Source organism: Ornithorhynchus anatinus, chromosome 18 (genome assembly GCF_004115215.2).
Source record: "Ornithorhynchus anatinus isolate Pmale09 chromosome 18, mOrnAna1.pri.v4, whole genome shotgun sequence".
In the NCBI taxonomy this organism is placed as follows: domain Eukaryota; kingdom Metazoa; phylum Chordata; class Mammalia; order Monotremata; family Ornithorhynchidae; genus Ornithorhynchus; species Ornithorhynchus anatinus.
The window spans coordinates 19372877-19379137 of record NC_041745.1 but is presented as its reverse complement, the minus strand read 5'-3'; the positions used below and the strand labels follow the sequence as shown (position 1 = coordinate 19379137).

At 45.3% G+C, this 6261-nt stretch overlaps 1 non-coding gene across 1 annotated transcript; it reads left to right on the top strand.

Annotated features, from left to right (window-relative positions):
• Nucleotides 1–613: 613 nt before the first annotated feature.
• Nucleotides 614–750, top strand: LOC114805520. Its single transcript, XR_003753493.1, has one exon. It is a non-coding gene; the product is annotated as a small nucleolar RNA SNORA7 (small nucleolar RNA).
• The last annotated feature ends 5511 nt before the right edge of the window (nt 751–6261 follow it).

Sequence of the window (6261 nt, the reverse complement as noted above, 5' to 3'; positions counted from 1 at the left end):
GCAATCTGCTACAAGTCAAGACTCACCTATCTGGGCAGCAGCAGCATGGGAGAGAGTCAAGTGTGGAGACTCAAGTTAAATGCATGGAAGAAGGCAATGGTAATAATAATGTTGGTATTTGTTAAGTACTTGCTATGTGCAGAGCACTGTTCTAAGCGCTGGGGTAGACACAGGGGAATCTGGTTGTCCCACGTGGGGCTCACAGTCTTAATCCCCATTTTACAGATGAGGTAACTAAGGCACAGAGAAGTTAAGTGACTTGCCCACAGTCACACAGCTGACAAGTGGCAGAGCCGGGATTCGAACCCATGACCTTTGACTCCAAAGCCCGTGCTCTTTCCCCTGAGCCATGCTGCTTCTCAATGGTAGACCACTTCCATATTTTTACCAAGAAAACTTTGTGGATACACTATCAGAAAAATTGCAGTTGGAGTTGGGGCATTCTGGGAGAGAGATGTCCAAGGAGTCGCTGTGGGTCAGAGACGACTGGACAGCATAAGACAAGACAAGTGATATTAGAATATGTCATGGGCAAGTTTCAAAGTAATTTCATTGCAACCAGTGGGCAATCAAGCTGGTGGAGCTTCATAAATTAGAGGACTAACCCAAGTGCCCCGTCTCAGGGTCACTCTTGGAGAGTTTCCAGTACTCTATCAGTCTCGAGTACAGGAGGGAGAGTCAAGCAGAGGATACCCATTCCATTCCTAGCTTGGACAGTGGCTAGCAAGTGGAAGGTAATCTGCTACAAGTCAAAACTCACCTGTGCTGGGCAGCAGTGGCATAGGAGAGAGCCAAGAGCGGAGACTCAAGTTTACTGAGCGGAAGGAGGCAATGATAAATCACTTCTGTATTTTACCAAGAAAACTAGATGGATGTGGTACCAGAACGATTGCAGATGGAGTGGGGTGTTCCGGGAGAGATGTGTCCATGGCGTTGCTATGGATCAGAGATGTCTCACCTGACTTGTCATTAGCTCCCTCTGATTGCCTCTTGGTCCTATTTAAAAATAGAGAGGGGGAATTGGGAAATAACAATATGAGCAGAGCAGAGACCCTAAGCAATGGACATGTTTGATACATGATGTGCAAGGCCGTCACAGTCAGCCTTTTTCCCTGTTCATCACAACAGGACTAACGGCACTAATGTCAAACTGGCAAGCAACCCGCTGACACATAAGGCAGCAGAGTGAGTCACTTACATGGAAAGTCGTTGTACAATTAGTTACAGGTTTACCTTAGGTAGCCCTTCTTCTCAACCAAAAAGCATTATTAATCTCATCCCACACACACATACAACTACAAAGAAAGCTCCTTTAAATAATCTTCATATCATGTCTTTGATTAGCTTTCTTTTAAAATGGGCTTTAAATGAAATAAATCCTAGAATCATAGAGTCTCTCACTTTGTCAAACCACCAAGGTTATCTTGCCCATCCTCCTGCAGCCCATTGACATTGAACTACTGGTTCTTTGCTCTTTCTCCTTCTTGAATCCTCTCTCAAGTGCCCTATTCAACTTCATCAAACCCCTTCTCTACCTGCTTTCTTCACCCACTATCCAAAAATAGCCCTCCCCTGTGTTTCTCCAAGTTAGCCTTCTAAATGTGCCTTACTCTCAACTCCCCCACCTCCCTCACAACATTCCCTTGGCTTTGAACTTCCCTTCTCCCCCAGTCTGACAGACCACAGCCCTCCGCATATTCCTTCCCACCTCCTCCCACAAGTGTCCCTAATTAATTCCCAGCATACTAAGTCATATAAGTCTATCAGCCATCTTATATGCATCTTCAGAACTTAAATGTTTATTCAATTGTTCATTACTAATTGTAAATGTAATTGCTAATTTTGATTACTATTTACAAGACACCTCATTATTGCATAAGCTCCTTGTGTATGGGGAACATGTCACTTCTTGGTCTGCTACTTCCCCATAACTTAGTATAGTGCATTGCACCCAAAGGGCACTTAATAAAAGTGATTACTGACACTAATACTTATTCAAAACTCTTCTAAAAAGTCACCTCCTCCAGAGACATTCCCAGAATAGTCGTGGTCATGTCATCCCATCACTACACTACTCATTTATGTCTATTATTTATACTCAATCTCTCATTCTTCATTATGGTATATTCATCAATGTATGACTATTGTTTCCCCCTTATTGCAAGCAACTCAAGGGCAGGATTCATAATTCTAGTAATTTTGGAATGTCCCCTAAGCACTAAAGCAGCAGTCCCAGCAGGGGTGCTGTCCTCAGGGAAATGGCCCATCCTGGGCTTTTCTTTCATCAGGGTCTCTGTACCTGCTCCAGCATCTGCTGCCTCTCAGCAAGCTCCAGACCCCTATGGTGGAACTTGCAAAGCCTTGTCCTATTTGGCCACGCTCTCCTGCTATCTTCCTAGGCCTCTTCTCTTCCTCTGAAGGGAGGTCTCCTGACCATTGGCTTAAGGCACTCAGTCAACTCTCTCTCCTCTACTTAGCCTTGCTTCCTCTCCACTACACCCCAACTTGGACACATTGTTCCCTTCAATCCAAACTACTCACTAGGTCTTGTTCTTGTTTCCCTCACTGCCAACCTCCTATTCAGGCGCTCTTTGCTGTCTGGAAAGCTCTCCAGCTTCACATCCAGCAGATCTCTGGCAGCAGATTCCTGCCTTCTCTCAAAATCCAACCCCTCCACCTATGCATTTGACTCCATTCCTTCACTCCTCATCAAAACACTTGCCCCCTCCCTTCTTTCCTCCCTAACTACTATCTTCAACTATTTACTCTCCAATGGCTTCTTCCCCACTGCTTTTAAACATGCCCATAGCTCCCCTATCCTAACAGATCCCTCCCTTGACCCCACGGCTCCCTCCAGTTGTTGCGCCATCTCCTTCCTACCATTCCTCTCCAAAACCCTTGAGCAAGGTGTCTACTTCCACTGTCTCAATTTCCTCTCCTCCAATTCTCTCCTTGATCCCCTCCAATCTGACTTCCGTCCTCTTCACTCCACTGAAACCACCCTCTCAAAGATCACTAATGATGTCTTCCTCACCAAATCCAACAGTCTACTCCATTCTAATCCTCCTCGACCTTTCAGCTGCTTTTGACACTGTCAACCACTCCTTTCTCCTGGAAACATTATCCAACCTTGGCTTCACTGACACTATCCTCTCCTGGTTCTTCTCCTATCTCTCTGGCCACTCATTCTCAGTATCTTTCACAGACTCCTCCTCTCCTCCATGCTTCCTCACCCCTCAAGAAACTCCAGTGGTTGCCCATCCACCTCCACATCAAACAAAAATTCTTCACCACTGGCCTTAAAGCACTTAATTACCTTGCCCTCTCCTACCTCACTTCGCTACTCTCATACTACACCCTAGCCTGCAGATTTGGTTCCTCTAATTCTAACCTTCTCACTGTACCTCATCTCATCTGTCTCACCACCAATCTCTCGCCCACAGCATACCCCTGGCCTGGAATTCCCTCCCTCCTAATCTCAGATAATTGTTCTCCCCAATTTCAAAATCTTATTAAAGGCACATCTCCTCCAAGAAGCATTCATTCATTCATTCAATAGTATTTATTGAGCGCTTACTATGTGCAGAGCACTGTACTAAGCGCTTGGGATGAACAAGTCGGCAACAGATAGAGACAGTCCCTGCCGTTTGACGGGCTTACAGTCTAATCGGGGGAGACGGACAGACGAGAACAATGGCACTAAACAGCGTCAAGGGGAAGAACATCTCGTAAAAACAATGGCAACTAAATAGAATCAAGGCGATGTACAATTCATTAACAAAATAAATAGGGTAACGAAAATATATACAGTTGAGCGGACGAGTACAGTGCTGTGGGGATGGGAAGGGAGAGGTGGAGGAGCAGAGGGAAAAGGGGAAAATGAGGCTTTAGCTGCGGAGAGGTAAAGGGGGGATGGCAGAGGGAGTAGAGGGGGAAGAGGAGCTCAGTCTGGGAACGCCTCTTGGAGGAGGTGATTTTTAAGTAAGGTTTTGAAGAGGGAAAGAGAATCAGTTTGGCGGAGGTGAGGAGGGAGGGTGTTCCAGGACCGCGGGAGGACGTGACCCAGGGGTTGACGGCGGGATAGGCGAGACCTAGGGACGGCGAGGAGGTGGGCGGCAGAGGAGCGGAGCGTGCGGGGTGGGCGGTAGAAAGAGAGAAGGGAGGAGAGGTAGGAAGGGGCAAGGTGATGGAGAGCCTTGAAGCCTAGAGTGAGGAGTTTTTGTTTGGAGCGGAGGTCGATAGGCAACCACTGGAGTTGTTTAAGAAGGGGAGTGACATGCCCAGATCGTTTCTGCAGGAAGATGAGCCGGGCAGCGGAGTGAAGAATAGACCGGAGCGGGGCGAGAGAGGAGGAAGGGAGGTCAGAGAGAAGGCTGACACAGTAGTCTAGCCGGGATTCCCCGGCTAGAGCCCTCTTCTCCTCTTCTCCCACTCCCTTCTGTGCCACTCTAATTTGTTCCTTCATTTATCCTCCCTCCCATCCTCACAGCACATATGTATATATCTGTAATTTATTTATTCGTTTGTATCAATGTCTATCTCCCCCTCTAGACTGTGAGCTCATTGTGGGCAGGAATGTGTCTGTTGTTATATTGTTCTCTCCCAAGCGCTTAGTACAATGCTTTGCACACAGAAAGCACTCAATAAATAAAATTGAATGAATAACTCTTCCGCCTATCTTCAAAGCCCTTCTCAAACTGGATCTTCTCCAAGAGGCCTCCCCTACTAATAGCTCATCTCCCCACACTACTTTCCCCTCTACTTCCAGTTTAACATAGGCACAATACCTAAATACTTGGGTATTCACACTCCTCTCCCCTTACTGGGAGCACTTGTGTCCTATCATTACCCTTTATTGCTTCCACACCATGGCTTAGTGGAATGAGCACAGTCTTGGGAGTCAGAGCTCGTGACTTCTAATCCTGGCTCCGCCATTCATCAGCTGTGTGACTTTGGACAAATCACTTAACTTCTCTGGACCTCAGTTACCTCATCTGTAAAATGGGAGTTGAGACTGAACGCTCCATGTGGGAGAACCTGATGACCTTGTATCTACCCCAGCACTTAGAACAGTGCTGGCACATAGTAAGGGCTTAACAAATACCAACATTATTATTATTAATAATATATTTCAGTGTCTATCTCCTCCACCAGAATTTACATAAGCTCCTTTAGGGCATGAATCATGTCTACTAATGCTATTGTGTTCTCCTAAGTACTTAGTATAATATTTGGCACAGAGTCAGTGGTCAACAAATACTATTGATTGATTGGGAGATGCACACCAGTGAGAATTCTCTTCTCCTTCCCTACATGCTCCCTCATATAGGCTGAGATGTGGGATCTTCTCAATCAATCATTTGTTTTTCTGTGAGTTTTTCAGGGCACAAGCATCCCCAAGAACATCAAAAGCAAGTGGTGGGACAGACAGGTGGACAGCTTCTCAGAATTTCTGGACTGTTTCAGCTAAATTAGGATGTCTGGTCACTTTAGATTTGTTAGAGAAAATGTAGCTCTCCACTCAGGGACTGTCAGAGTCTTTTCCTGAGGTGGGGAGTGGGAGAGGAACATCTCTATACTCTTCTCCTCCCTGGGCTTAGTACATCACTGAGAGTTGGGAGAGACCATAATAAAAACAGAACATGACTTTACCATGAACTGTCTTGGAGAAGCCCGATTTATTATATGCTATTCCGCTAGATCATCTGTGATTCTTGACATGTAAGAGTTATATTGAAATCTCTTCAAGTCTAACGACTAGAGGAAAATTCTTTGTAAGATTTAATAAGCACACACTCCTTTAATAGCTTTTATATGTGCTCAAGCAGCCCTAATCCTGCCACCACAGCATAAAAATTCAGAGCCTTTTTGTAAGTCTTTCATGCTTCTTTTTAATGACCTCATTAAACAAATCCGTTTTGAGAGATGGGGGTTGGGTTAAAAAAATCTTTCCAGTAATTTGCAGTGCTTAGTGATCAGAAGAAAATGCCTGTGCCGTTGAAATTGCCAGCAGATTACTATGGTAGGGATGTGGAAAATAGATATTTTTTCCTCATTTGCTCCATGGCTAATGGCATATTTTTTAAAAGAAGATAGTCTGGGGCCCAGTGTTTCCCCCAGGGGAATCATATTAATGAAAAAAGCTGTTAGAAAAGAGACAAACTTCCATTCACTGTCTTTGAATTATAAGAAGGGCCTCCGAACAGCTTTGTGCCCTTCTGAGTGTACTTAACAAGACATGAGATAGATAGAATTGGAGAT